The sequence below is a fragment of the Acomys minous genome (assembly GCF_964271855.1).
Source record: "Acomys minous genome assembly, chromosome: 9".
Lineage (NCBI taxonomy): Eukaryota > Metazoa > Chordata > Mammalia > Rodentia > Muridae > Acomys > Acomys minous.
In genome coordinates, this window is record NC_140490.1 from 86465552 (window position 1) to 86481730 (window position 16179).

Genomic DNA, 16179 nt, shown 5'->3' on the forward strand with positions numbered 1-16179 from the left:
TTACATATGTCTTTCTTTTCTCCTCATACAAAGAGCAGAAAGCTAGCCTAATTGTTCTGTGCATCATGTACACCTTAGACATATTTTAGGACTACATAATACTTGTGGGAAATTATATTCTTTCAGAACATGAGAACCGGACACTGACATTGGATTAGACCTGACAGGATGCACTCCTCTCAGCATGATGGACACTGACATCCTGTATCCTTCATGTTCCAGCACCAAATGGTGCAATTGCTGTTCCTCATCAGAACATGATAGCTCCCAGGACACTTTCAAAGAAAGCTTCCAATCCCAATTGGTCCAGCCTTTCAGACTGTCCCACTCAGGACTCCTTATAAGCCTGGAATTTCTCAACACTTAAAAACTGAACCACAAATGTGATTCCTAGCTTGTTTAATCATTTCCCCAATTTTATCTGGGCCCCTAGTAGGTATTATTTGGCCCAAATCAACCAGAAGAAACTTTAAGATAATGAAATGATGCCCCGTTTCCTTTTAGAAGGATCAGGTGTGTTTTTGGTTGCTTTCTTGGCCTATAGAGTGTTATTATCAGTGGGACTTGGTTACAAGTTATTATTGGTCTTATTTAGAAAGAAAACAAGCTTAGACTCAGCAATGTGTCTCTTTCCCCTTATCTTACATTAGGTTTGGAGATAGGGGTTGAAAAGAAAGAAGTGGGGAATACAGAAATATATAGGGAATATAGAACAAAAAGTAGATTAGTGAATCTACTCCTCAACTTAATGCCTCTCATTGTTTCTCACAAGGTTACTTTTAATTCACTTGTATAGAATTTTGTATATAGATACAAAATAAGTTTAATTTTAGATACAGTGTTATAGAACTCAAATGTAAGTTTACTCTTCATAAACATTTCATATAAATATTTCTACTCTAATATGAGATATTTTACCCATATAAATCAATTATAATACAAGTTTACTTCCAGTACTTTGAAAGTGCTAATGCAGGCTGTTTAGGATAAATAAGTTGTGCAAGTTAATTGTTAGCTGATCAAATCATGGTCATGCCAATCACTAGTCTACTTTTATCACAAGGATATACATCTTAGGTATGGGAGATAGATATGAATCTATAGAAAGATACGGTGGAATAGTTAGATAAGGTCCTCAAAAGCCTCAGAGACGTGCAGAATATGGCATGTAAAATGTTTTTATTATTTTAAAGATTAACTGACAATGAGACAGGTTAACTCCTGGCAACACCCAGACTACCTCAAAGAGGATGATGAGAATCAAAGAACCTCCTAATGCAGACGGCTTCAAATGTGGCAAACAAGCCACTGAGAAAAATGTCCTCATTTCTACCACAGACAGAATTCTGCCTAAAAAGGGACAAGCTTGGATGCAGGCAGAGTTGACAGCCAAACTCTTCCAAGACAGGGTAAGCAAGTCCTCAAGAATTTCTGCCTTACAAATATCTCTGTCAAATATATTGGGCCAGAAGGCTGAAGAAGATGCTCCAACATTATAGAGAGTTTTGGGTAACTATTCAGGTAGCAAACTGTCTCTGTCATCTTCTCATTTGGAAAGCTGCTAGCCTGCACTCCCAGCATACTCAGGTAATCAAGTTTTATTCCTTTTCAAGTCTCTGATGGAGTTGAAGACCAGGTAGCTTAGTTTTACAATGAAGATTAGTTGTTTAGCGGTTAAGATGTTTTTTGGTTTAGATAGATGTCAAGTTGATAATGACAAAATGTGATGGATACTGATTTACAGTCAGAATTTTAGATGTACAAAGATAGGAAAGATGTTTTCTTCAAGGCTGTCAAATACAAAAAGCAAAAACACTAAGAATTTAACATTTATATAAGTCCTGATCATTTCATGGTTCTTCTTGCTATAGGTAGTTTATTGTATATATGAGTAATAATACAAATGTATATGTAAAAATAAAACAATAAAAAATTAATATGAAAACAGAGCTTATGGAATTTTAAACAACAACAACAACAGCCCAATTAATCAAAGCACCCTCTTCTAGAAGATGCCTTTTAGTAATTAATCCTTCACGTAACATAATATTTCATCTTCTGAGTGAGATTTAAGCATCCTCTCTTGGATCTCTTTTTTGTTTCTATGAATTATAGAAGGTTTATCTTATGTTATATGGCTAAATGCCAATTATAAGTGAGTACATACCATATGTGTCTTTCTGCATCTGGGTTACCTCACTCAGAATTATTTTTTATAGTTCCATCCACTCCCCTGACAGTTTCATGATTTCTTCATTTTTAATAGCCAAGAAATATTCCATTGTGTAACTGTTCCTCAGTTTCTTCATCTATTCTTTCATTGAGGAACATCTAGGTTGCTTACAGATTCTCACTTTCTTGAATATAGTTGTAATGAATATAGTTTAGCAAGTGTTCTTGTGTGGTGGAGCATCTGGTGGGTATATACTCAGGAGTGATATTGCTGGGTCTTGAATTAGAGCTATCCCAAATTTCCGAGAAACTGCCAGATTGACTTCCAAACTGGTAGTACAAATTTGCACACCCACCAGCAATGAAGGAGTATTACCTTTCACCACATCCCTGCCAGAATACGCTGTCACATGGGTTTTTGGTCTTAGCCATTCTTATGTGTAAGACAGAATCTCAGAATCATTTTGATTTCCATTTCTTAATAACTATGGATGTTGAATGTTTGTTTAAAATTGAAGAGTTTTTTTAGGGCTTCACTGTATTAATAGACTGATAGTCAAAAAGAGAACCACATATTTCTTTAGAATATCAACATTTCTATTAAAAAATTTCTCACTCATGTTTTTTACACCTTAGTCTAAAAGAGATGTGACAAACAGAAGTTGTGTAGGAGCCAAAGTTAGATGTCCAGCTAAAATCACTTAGTGATTCACAAGAATCACTGCTCTATGTCCATTTGGTTCTAGTTATTTTTGAGTAGATGTGACTACCTTTGTTCATGGTTTTGAGGCATAGCGTCTCTCTATAATGTACAGGAGAGACTTAAACTTCCAATCTTACTGCTTCAGCTTTCCAAATGCTAGAACTACAGGCAACATCTTCCATGCCTCTTCTTACTTTTGTCAATTTTGAGGGCTTTACCTAATGTATCATTAAGATGTTCTTTTTCAACGTTTCTATTATAATTTACTCATATTCCATAATGATTGTTATCCTCTCACTTATAGCCACTGCCTCCCTCCCTCTTTTGGCCATTGCTCTCCCGTAGACATCTGAGGGGAGATCTCTTCTCCCTCCAGCGAGGTCTCATCTGGATAGCCTGCATCCCTGTCCTCTGTGTGCCTGAAGGGCCTCCCTGCCAAGGGGAATTAATCAAGTCAGGGACACCAGAGTTCCTGTCAGGGGCATTTCTCCCTCCCCTGACAGCCATGGAGAATGAACTGTCCATTGGTTTTATCTGAATATGGGGTCTAGGTTCTCTACACGCATTGCAATTGGTTTGTGCAACAGTTTGTGCAGCCCTTCCCCTTGGTCCAGATCCTTGGGCCTTGATGCTTTCCTTATGGCTTATCCTTTGGGTCCTCCCTTCCTCCTAAAAAACATCAGGTGTTTTATTTTCCAATATCTTTCACATTCAAGATGAGATCATCTAATGTTGAGTTACTAGTTGGTATATGTTAGAGCTTCAAACTGGTTCATAAAACAAAAGGGGAAGAAACACTGCTACCATATTCTACAAAGCTAATAGTGTGCCGACAACCCAATCAGATAAAGAAACAAGGAATGAAGTGATGGACAGAGGAATAAATGGAACAGGGGAGGAAAGGAGAAAGGGAGGAACTCATAGAGGGAAAGGAAAAGAAAACCTGTTCAAAATGTCACTCCTAAATATACATGGCAAAATCCAAATTAATATTGACTAAGTAAAAAATGTTTATAAACCATGAATGGTAAAAATGTCAATAAGACAAATAGTAGAACTCCCTTTTTGCTCAGGGTGTGAGTCTCTCTTTGAGACTTCATCTACTTCTATTTTTTTGTCTCTAATTATATCATAACTTATTAAGTAAAAGTTAAGTAAAAGCTTCCATGACATTGTTGTTCAAGAATGAGTGAAAATAGAAATAATGCCAGGCATGGTAAATATACTCCTTTTGTTTTAAAAAGACTGAATTACTTTTGTGTATGTGAGTATTTGCTTCCATTTATTTATGAGTACCACCTATATGACGTGTCTGTGGAAGCCAAAAGATTGTGTTAGAAACTAGTGTTGTGAATGACTATGAGAAACATGTGGATTATAGTAGCTGTAGTCTTGATGTGCCAAGGCAAGTTGGTACCCATCAAGGGACGCCCCTTTTATGAGAAGAAGGAGAAGAGAGAAAGAAGGAGGCGTGCAAGGGTTGGACTGGGAGGAGAGGAGGAAAAAGCAGTGGTTGAAGAGAGGGAAGAAGTTAGGAGAGAGAGTGTGGAAAGAATAAGGTTGGTTATGACATGTGGAGGGGACACAGGAGGACAGAAGGCCTGCAAGGGAATGAGAAACTGTTAGGCTGCAATTTAAGAAAGTTCAGCCATTTCTGACTATCCCACGTAAATATCACTCTAAATTTTAAGAGCTTCATTAAAACATAGCCACACCCACTGGTTATCCTATTGTGCAAGGTCACACTACAACAGTGTGGCTACCCATGTCTCACAGAGCTTATGCCTGGATAATTTTAATTCATTCAAGGGAGAAAAACTATCTATCTGTGAAATGATATGAATTAGGAAAGCTCTAAGCAAATCCAATGTTGAGGCTCTCTTCTTATTTTCATTATTAACGGTTGTATTATGTCTTCATGGAGCTGAATCCTTTGAATTATCAAAGAACTAAGTTTCTCTCTCACTCTTGAGATTATGTGGTTGAATATATATACATATATATATGATAAATAGGTATTAAGTCATCTAATATGTTTACATTACAAGTATAGAGTCCAATTGTCTTTGGGCATCTTTAGTCCAATTATTGCTGGTGTGTGTGTGTGTGTATAATTTGAAGATATTTTCTGGGCCTTAGACTTGGATGTCTTCTCTTTCCTTGATGCCTATTATTCTCAGGTTTTGTATTTTCATGGTGTCCTTGATTTCTTGCATATTCTTGTTAGGAGTTTTTTTATATTTGGCGTTTTCTTTGATGGTTGCTTTGAGTTCTATGATTATATCTTTTAGTCTCAAGATTCTTTCCTCCATTTCTTGCATTCTGTTAGAGAAGCTCACCTCTGTGTTGCCTACTTTCCTTTTTATTAATTTATTCATATTACATCTCAATTGTTATCCTATCCCTTGTATCCTCCCATTCCTCCCTCCCTCACATTTCCCCTTACTTCCCTTCCCTATGACTGTGACTGAGGGGGAACTCCTCCCCCTGTATATGCTCATAGGGTATCAAATCTCTTCTTGGTAGCCTGCTATCCTTCCTCTGAGTGCCACCAGGTCTCCCCATCCAGGGGACATGGTCAAATATGGGACACTAGAGTTCGTGTGAAAGTCAAACCACATTCTCCACTCAACTGTGAAGAACATCCTGTCCATTGCCTAGATCTGAGTAGGGGTTCAAAGTTTACTGCACGTATTGTCCTTGGCTGGTGCCATAGTTTGAGCAGGACCACTGGGCTCAGATCTGCCCATCATAATGTTCTTGTAGGTTTCTAAGACCCTCTGGATCCTCTTATTTTCCCATTCTCCAATGCTTCTCTCATGTAGAGTTCCAATTAGATGTCTTCCCCACTGTCCCACTTTCCTAGTAAGTGAAGACTTTCTTGGGACATGCCCCTTGGGCTAGTGTCCAGATAAAAGTGAGTATATACCATTTGACTCTTTCTGCTTCTGGGTTAACTCACTCATTATGATCATTTCTAGTTCAATCCCCTTGTCCACAAATTTCAGGAATTCCCTGTTTTTACTAGCTGAGTAGTATTCCATAGTATATATGTACCATACCACAGTTTCTTTTTCTTTTTTCTCTTTTTTATGATACTATTTTTTATTGAAAAATAAAATCATTCATCTTACATCTCAATTGCTATCCCATCCTGTGCATGCTCCCATTCCTCCCTCCCTTCTGCCTTTACCCCGTTCCCCTTCCCTATGACTGTGACTGACGGAGACCTCCTCCCCTTGAATATAATGCTAGGATATCAAGTTTCTTTTTGGTAGTCTGCTATCCTTCCTCTGAGTGCCAATGGGCCTCCCCATCAAGGGGACATGGCCAAATACGGGGCACTAGAGTTCATGTGAAAGTCAGTCCCCAGTCTCCACTTAACTGTGGAGAATGTCCTGTCCCTTGGCTAGATCTGGGTAGGGGTTTGTTGATGACTGCATATATTGTCCTTCATTGGTGCCATAGATTGAGCTGAACCCCTGGGCCCAGGTCTGCCCATCATAGTATTCTTCTTGTAGGTTTCTAGGACCCTCTGGATCCATCTCTTTCCCTATCTCTTCTATTTCTCTCACCTTAGGATGCCCTCACCTCTATCTCGCTTTCCTGGTAAGTGAAGACTTTGATAAGACATACCCCTTGGGCTAGTGTCCAGTTATAAGTGAGTATATACTATTTGAGTCTCTCTGCTTCTGGGTTAGCTCACTCATTATGATTATTTCTAGTTCAATCCATTTGTACACAAATTTCAGAAAATCCTTGTTTTTAATAGCTGAGTAGTATTCCATAGTGTAAATGTACCACAGTTTCTTTATCCATTCTTCTACTGAGGGACACTTAGGCTGTTTCCATGTTCTGGCTATTATGATAAGGCTGCTACGGACATGGTAGAGCAAATGTTCTTGTTGTGTGCTGGAGCATCTTCTGGGTATATTCCAACACCATCAGCAATTTGGCCGGATATATAATTAACTCAAAAAGTCAGTAGCCTTCCTATATGCAAATGACAATCATGCAGAGGAAGAAATTAAGAAAACTACACCCTTCACGATAGCCACAAGCAACATAAAATATTTAGGAGTTACTCTAACTAAGCAAGTAAAGGACTTGTTTGAAAAAAATCAAAACGCTGAAGAAAGAGATTGAAGATGACATCAGAAGATGGAATGGTCTTCCTTGCTCATGGATTAGAAGAATTAACATAGTAAAAATGGCCATCTTACCGAGAGCAATTTACAGATTCAATACAATCCCTGTCAAAATACCTACACAATTTTTTAAAGACATTGAAAGTTTATTTCTCAACTTTATATGGAAAAACAAAAACAACAAAAACACAGAATAGCTAAAACAATCTTGTACAATAAAAGAACCTCTGGAGGAATCTCCATACCCCATCTCAAGTTGTACCACAAAGCAGCAGTAATTAAAACAGCATGGTACTGGCACAGCAATAGGCTGGGTGATCAGTGGAATCTAATCGAAGACCCAGAAATGAACCCACACAAACATGGTCACTTGATTTTTGACAAAGAAGCCAAATCTATTCAATGGCAAAATGATGGCATCTTCAACAAATGGTGCTGGTCTAAGTGGATGTCTAAATGTAAAAAAATGCAATTGGACCCACCATGCACAAAACTCATGTCCAAGTGGATCAAAGACCTCAACAGAAAACCAGAAACACTAAATCAGTTAGAAGAAAAAGTGGGGAGGAGCCTGGAACACATTGGCACAGGCGACAACTTCCTGAACAGAACACCAACAGCCCAGGCCTTAAGGTCAACAATTAATAAATGGGACCTCATGAGGCTGAGAAGCTTCTGTAAGGCTGAAGACACTGTCAACAGAACAAAGCGACAGCCTACAGACTGGGAAAAGATCTTCACCAACTACCTCTGCGTATTCTGTTTTATCTTTTGAATGAGATTTAAGCATCCTTTCTTGGATTCTACTTGTTGTGTATCTTCTTTGGGTCTGTGCATTGCAGCATGTTTATCCTGTACTATATGTCTAAAGCCACTTATGAATGAGTACATACCATGTATGTCTTTCTGGGTCTGAGTTACCTCACTTAGAATGATCGTTTCTAGTTCCTTCCATTTCTCTGCAAATTTCATGATTTCTTCATTTTTAATAGCCAAGAAGTATTCCGTTGTGTAAACCTCAGTTTCTTTATCCATTCTTTTGTTGAGGAACACCTAGGTTGTTTAGAGATTCTGGCTATCATGAATAAAGTTGTTATTGATATAGTTGAGCAAGTATCATGGTTGTATTGTGGATCATCTGTTGTGACTTTACTCAGGAGTGGTATTGCCGGGTCTTGAGATAGACCTATTCCCGATTTTCTGAGAAAATGCCAGATTTATTTCCAAAAATGGCAGAACAAGTTTGCACTCCCACCAGCAATGGAGTAATGTTTCCCTTTCTCCACATGCCTGCCAGAATATTCTGTCACTTGTGTTTTTTTTTTATCTTATCCATTCTGATAAGGGTGTAAGATGGAATTTCAGAGTCATTTTGATTTACCTTTCCCTAGTGAATAAAGATGTTGAATATTTTCTTAAAATTGAATGTTGTTCTTAGGGTTTCATCGTCTTAATAGATGGATAGTCAAAAGGAGAACCACACATTTCTTTAGAATATGATCATTCCTATTCCAAAATCTCTCACTCATTTTTTAAAATCTTAGTTTTTTATGGAATATTACTTACTCTAAAAGAGATGCCACAGACAGAAGATATGTAGGAGCCAAAGTTTGACGTCAGCCTAATTTCACTTAAACATTCATAAGAATCACTCCTCTATGGGAATTTTTCTTCCAGTTATTTCTGAATGGTTGGGCCATGTGACTACCTTTGTTGATGTTTTTGAGAGATGGTGTCTCTAGATAAAGCGTAGGTTAGACTTAAACTTCCGGTCTGACTGCTTCAGACTTCCTAATGCTAGAATTATAGGCAACATCGACCACGCCTCTTCTAACTTCATTTCCATTTTGAGAGCTTTACCTAATGGATCAGCACAACGTTCTTTTTAAAAATTATTATAATTTACTCATAATACATCACGATTTTCATCCCCTCACTTGTATCTGCCGCCTCCATCCTTCCCTCTTTCACCCTCTTCCCCTGCCCTAGACCGCTGATGACAAGGGCGGGGGTCTCTTCCTCCTCCTATCAGGTCTCAGTTGGATAGCCTTCGTGTCTGTTCTCTGTGTGCCTGTAGCACCTCCCATCCAAGGGGAAGTGATCAAACTGGGTACATCAGAGTTGCTGTCAGAGGCAGCCATGCCTCCCTCTACAATCATAGAGAATGAGTTTTTGCGTTGGTTGCATCTGAACAGAGTCAAAGTTCCCTGCATGCATTGGTGTTGGCTGGTGCAACAGTTTGTGCAGCCACTCACCCGCACCTTGGTCCAGATCCTCAGGCTTGATGGCCTCCTTGTGTTTGTTCCTGGACCCTTTGAGTCCTTCCATCCTCCCTAAAAATGATCTGGTGCTTTGTTTTCCAATATCCTCCTCTTCTACTTGAGATCTTCTAATGTTGAGTTACTGATTGCTACATGTTAGATAATTGTTGCTCGTTAAATATTTTATGACTATGTAAATTATTTTGTACAGTTTGTTGGAACAGCAAAAGTCACTTATTTGTATCAGCAAAACCTATATAAAGACAGAGGAGGCAGAAAACAGCAGATAAGAATGATGATCTCAATACAGCGTACAGTTCAGCACTGGAGGAAAGATGGGATATTTTTATAGCCCAAATTAATGATGAGTTTGCTGTTTGCTGTTTGAATGAATCAAACAGAAAGAATCCCACAGCTTCCATGGGAACAATATGAATAGACAACACATATGGGAAGTTTTAGTTGTTTAGTTCACTCCAATAACCTCAATTAACTTTGAAAGCCACAGTTATTAATTTAAGGCAATCAAATATTCAGCTTCTTACTTATCCACTTGCATAAATCTACCAAATGTGGGAATACCTTTTATTTTCTTTAATTGATAAATATTTTTATTTCTGGGACCATCAGTTCGACCATGTGTGCAATGTCTGTAACCTATTTTCCTTCTAACCTATTAAATCACTGGATGATTTCCTCAAATTATTCTATATGTTAGCTAAATATTTAGTATGTAAACATTGCTTATGCTTCTAAGATTTTAATTTCTGGTATTCTGCTCTTTGTATACACACACAAAAAAAAGACATCCATAAATCTTCATTCATACCATATGGAGAATGATTTCTTTTTTATATATACTTTTATTTTATTACACATGTATAAAACACACTACATACAGCAGGGAGAACCAGGTGACAATCAGGAAAATAATGAGTTCTATATATGTTACATTCACAGTGATCTGGCCATCTGCATTCATCTCTTTGGAAGCAAGTGTTTTTCCTGTCTTGTTGGGTCTAGATTTCCCAATGAGATTCAATATCTATCTTATTTCAACTCTAATAGCTTAACTTCTTTATCTTGATCTAAAACGATCTTGTCCCCTAACCAGCTAAACTTGGATATAGAACTATATTATTTTGTCTTCAATGCCCCTCAGAGACTTGAGAAGGAATAAAACTTAAAATCCTGCGTGAATCAGCAGTGTGGGTTAGCAGCTTCCAAAATGTACAGATTGACTTAGGACAGTTTACTCCCTGACCAGTCACCCAATACACTTTATAAGGCTGGAGCCTCATCTTCAGCTTTCTGGCCTGATATTTCTGCCAGACTTATTCACAGGGCAGAAAATATTGAGGACTTGCTTACCCTGACTTGGAAGAGTGCGGCCGTCGACTCTGCCTGCATCTAAGTTGCCCATTTTTAGGCAGGTTCTGTTAGTGGTGGAAAGAGGATGTTTTGCCCAGTGGTTATTTTGCCACCTTTGAAGCCATGTCCATAAGGAGGCTCTTTGATGCTCATCATCTTCTTTGAGGTTGGCTGGGTGTTGTCAGGGGTTTACTTCTCTTGTTGTCGAAGAAATTTAGGATTGTAAGAACAACTCTAAATGCCATATTCTGTGTGTCTCTGAGGCTTTTGAAGACCTTATTCAACTATTTTACCTCATATATCGATACAGTCATATCTATCTGTTAGACTCAGGATATATATTCTTGTTTTAAAATCTGGCAAGTATTTGACATGCCCATGTTTTGTATCAATATATTAAATTCTATAGCAATGACTTAGACGTAACCTTCATTATAAATAGCAAGTAAGGCCTTGAGTTAAGGAGAAGGTTCACTCATCTAACTTTTGTTCTATCCTCCCTCTATGTTCCTAAATCTCCCTTTCTTTCTTTTCAGCTCCCATCTCCTTGCCTATGTATGCAGGAAAAAGGCAAAGAGAGACGTTCCTGTGTTTCCCCTAATTTTTCTCTGTTTAAGACCAATAATGACTTATGACCACCTTTCGATGAGAATAAGCATTTGTAGATCAGGCAAGCATTCAGCAACCTATACAGCTACCCCCCCCCCGAGGAAATGGGGCATCATTCTCTTAGGGTTTCTTCAGGTTCAATTGTGGCACATAATACTTTGGAGTGGCCCCCCCCAAAATTGGAGAGAATGGTTAAGCAATGTAGTGATTGCATTTGTGGTTGAGAGATTCCAGGCTTAGTTAGGAGATTGCAATGGTGGTCCAAATTGGACCAGAGGTTTTCTACAACGTTGTTCAGGAAGCTGTCCAACTCTGATGAGTAAAAGGAACAGAATCATCCAGGGTTGGATCTAGGAGGATGCAGGATGTCAGTGTCCATTGTGCTGGAGGGAATGATTCCTGTCATGTATGATCCAGCTGGTTATTTTGTTCTGAAAACATAATCTCTCACAAGTACTATACAGTTCTAACATTATAATTCTATGAGGTGTTACAGGATACCCAGAACAATTAAAGCTAGTTTTCTGGTCATTGTATGGGTCGACATGGATTCTGTAGCCAACAAGAAGCATTGTCTATGCATACATATTCATGTCTCAGTTTGTCTCAGAGCTATTATCACGTAGTGGGGTCAGCAATATAAGTTACCAGCTTGTTCTGCAGTTTGAGTTATTCACATCCTGATTGTATCTCCCTCCCTCATAGGCTCCTAATTCCCCCTCTCTCCCTCCCTCATCCTCTCTACTTCCCTACCTTAGTCCTCAGAAAGGGTAGGGCGCCTCCCCTAACATCTGATCTCTGTCTATCAAGCCTCATATGTACTATCTATATCCTTTTTCTCTGTGGCCTGGGAAGGCTGCCCTGCGAGGGGGGAAGTAAAGGACTGACATTTTATTGCTCGAAGTCAAGGCAAAAGTGCCAACAAGACAGGAAACTAAAGGCAAGTCATGATTATTACGCAGAGGCCATAAAAAGGTACTTGTAACTCGCTTTCTCCTATGGCTTTGTTTCGACAGAGTTCTTACAGAACCCATGACCAGCACCTGGGAGCTTGCACCAGCCATAAAGAAAGCGCCTTACACCATTAATAAATAATTTTAAAAGACCCATAGATGAGTGTTTATAGCCTGCTTTTATCAGGTGATTTTCTCAGTTGAGGTCCCCACTTCTTTCATGACTGTAGCTCATGCCAACCTGGCATAAAACTAGTAAACACAGATTACTACAATTTTTCTGAGATCTCCTATTATTGGAAGCCTTAACTTTCCCAGAATCCTATGGTTGTTTCAAGTTCAAATTCTACTGAATCTCAATAATGTCATCTGTACCAAAGAAGTTCCCCCTGTCAATGACAAATGTAATTACACAATTTCCCAGACACATTCATGTAATATTCTTTGAAGTGTAAAACTAAATTCTGGTAGGTTTTTCACTTCTCAGAACGGAAGATCGAAGGAACACTTAGCCCTTCACTCTTTATCTAGTATAACAAGCTTAAGCCAACCATGAGAGAAACTAGAATAACTTCTTTGGTATAATGTAATCCAGACCACTATTTCATGCAGAAATAAGAAATCTCCATCAAGAATGTTACAATACTGAAAACTTTTTATTTATAATATTAATATTAACATTAAATTTATAATATTTATATTATATATATATTTATTGATCAATAAAATCAAAAAAGGCTTTATTGATTATATCTAAATTCAGTGAAAGTCAGATTTCTAGAGATGATTATTAATGTTAATGATTTTACTGTATATGACCATATACAGTATGTATGGTAAGAATATATGTAAGAAGCATGGTTTTAAAAATCCATAGTGAGTAAATTCCTAAGCAATATTTCTCCCATGAGAGGTCTGTGTATCATCACTTTCATCTGTCTTAGGATTTTCACATAATTCAAGAAATATTGCTGACTTCTTCTAATATCTTCTTGATATTCCTAGAGTAAATCAAAATGCAATTAATGACCAGGGAGGTGGAAATTGATTTAGAAAATATTCTAAATCTTGTCTACCAATGACAGTGTGGTACTGATGTTTCATACTGATGAAGTTACCACAGACTGACTACTAAAACTGGAGGAACAGCAATGGCTCTCAAGCTTTTTTGTTGTTGTTGTTTCACTTGAGATAAATATCTATGAATGTAAAATTATAATACTAAGCATTACTTTTTAACTGTCATTATAGTTACCTGCTTTCATGAGTAGATACTAATGCATAGTAGTGAGATAACGGCAAACCAAAGGCTATATAGAGCCTTCAGTTATGGCCTTCATTTCAAAAAAAAATACTCCAATAGTACATCCATTTGCCACAAATTTATTTAGACCAAAAATCTCTTACCTGAAATAACTCTTTCTACCCCATATGTACAAAAAATGGAGAAAAGAAGCTTTCTAATATTGTTGGAAAAGTTTATGCTCAAAAAAGTATTAAATTTTGAAATACAACCAAATTCCTCTGAAAGGGCAGCGTATGTAGAAAGTATGAGTTTTAAAGATCACACCAGAGATCCATCTTTAGCAGAGGATTCCCTCAGTATTCTTCCTGAAAGTTCCTTTTGCCCAAACACACTATCCTAGGTTGTCTATGCTATGTACATCCTATTCAAACTGTATGCATAAGACACATATAGTTTATATACAATATAATACGAAAGTCATACAATATACTTTATTGCAATTTGCACTCCCCCAACACTTCTATTATTTTGAAATCTTTACTAGCTCTTCAGCAAACAGAATCCACATTTTCTGTCTATCTCTCATCAGAAAATTAGCAGGTTCCAAGCGCAGTTGCAAACACCTGTGATCCCAGAACTCAAGGAGGCAGAGGCATGCAGATCACTGTGGATTAAAAGCCAGCCTGGTCTACTGGTGAATCCAAGAAAGCAGTGACTATCCAGACAAACCATCGTTTTGAAAAACAAAAGGAAGGATGAGAGGAAAATTTTAAAAAAATAAAGTGAGCAGGTATTTTTAAAAATCATAATGTTACTAATACTAAAATAAAATAAATTTAAATTTAAAACTTAAATGGATTAGAAAACATAAAAACAAAGCTGAAAAACTGTGTTAAAAAATGCACAAGAAGCACTTGAATACCCAGAGATACAAATATTCTGACACTGAGAATTCCCACTAAAAACCCAGGTAGAACTCATGGTTTTATAAGCAAAACAGCTGCAATATGGGAACAAATATACAGACAAAACATTGTGAGAGAAATACCTTGCAATGAATGACATTGAATTAATTTATGTAACCCATTTATTTCTATGTGGCATCTGCATTTAAATGTGGGTTGCATAAATATTGACAGAATATTGAAGTAATTTTTTTCTTTGTAAGCAGTTATCACCTGGACTTATTGTCTGCTTTAACAAAGGAAGTTGTGTCCATTTGTGGCATTGTAACAGGAATTCCAAATTGCCATGTACAATCTGAGTATATACTGTGGGAGTTATCTGGGAGTTCATACTTACCTGAAGTATAATAAACATTGACATTCGAAGAAGAAAAGGATTCCGAGGTTCTGTTAGCCACACATCTGCAGAATTTATAATTATTTATAAGTTAGAGTTTTATAGCTTTTAATCATGCTAAGGCTTTTATATAAAATATAACATCACCATATAAAATATTGAAAGTTTAGATCTATTTCAGGGTTTTTTTTTTATTTTTCCAGATTGAATATCGCCAAACTGATTTAAAACAAAGGACGTAAGCATGGAAGATCATTCCACATTCTGATATCTTCTTCAATTTCATTCTTTAGAGACTTGAAGTTTTTCATACAAATCTTTTACCTGCTTGGTTAGAGTTACTTCAAGATATTTTGCATTGTTTGTGGCTATTGTGAAGGGTGTAGTTAACCTAGTTTGTGAGAATCAACATAGTAAAAATGGCCATCTTTCCAAAAGCTATCTGCAGATTCAATGCCATTACTGTCATAATACTTACACAATTTTTACAGACCTTGAAAGATGAATTCTCAACTTCATATGGAAAAACAAAACTCAGAATATTTAAAACAATTCTATACAATAAAAGAGCCCCAGAGTAATCTACATTCCTGATCTCAAGCTGTATATAGAGCAACAGTAATAAAAATGACATGGTACTGGCATAGAAATAAGCTGTTTAATCAATGGAATTGAATTGAAGTCCAATAAATAAACTGACACACCTCACACCTATGGAAGTTTGGTTTTTGACAAAGAAGCCAAAATAGCACAATGGTAAAAAGATAGCATCCTCAAGAAATGATTCAGATTTATAACTGAATGACTACAAGGAGAAAAACACAAATAAGTCCATATTTATGACTCAACACAAAGCAAAACTCCAGATGACTAAAGACCTCAACATAAAATTAGACACACTAAATCTGTAAGAAAACAAACTTCTTGAACAGAACACCAACAGCTCAGCTTCTAAGATCAGCAATTACTAAAGGGGACCTCATGAAACTGAAATGCTTTTGTAAGGCAAAGGACACTGTCAATAGAACAAAATGACAGTTTGCAGAAGGGAAAAAGGATGTTCACCAACTTTACATTTGACAAAGGGCTAATATGCAAAATATATAAGGGACTCAAGATATTAAACACCACCAAACCATATAACACAATTTGAAACAATGTTTCCAAAGCTAACCAAATAATTCTCAAGAGAAGAATAACAAAAGGCTGAGAAACAGTTAAAGAAATGGTCAACATCATTAGTCATCAGGGAAATGCAAATCAACAGCACTCTGAGATTCCATTTTACACCAGTCAGAATGGCTAAGATAAAAAAAAAAAACTCAAGGAACAGCACATGGGGAACACTCTTCCATTGCTGGTGGGAATGCAAAGTAGCATAACAAGTTTTGAAATCAATCCGGTGCTTTCTCAG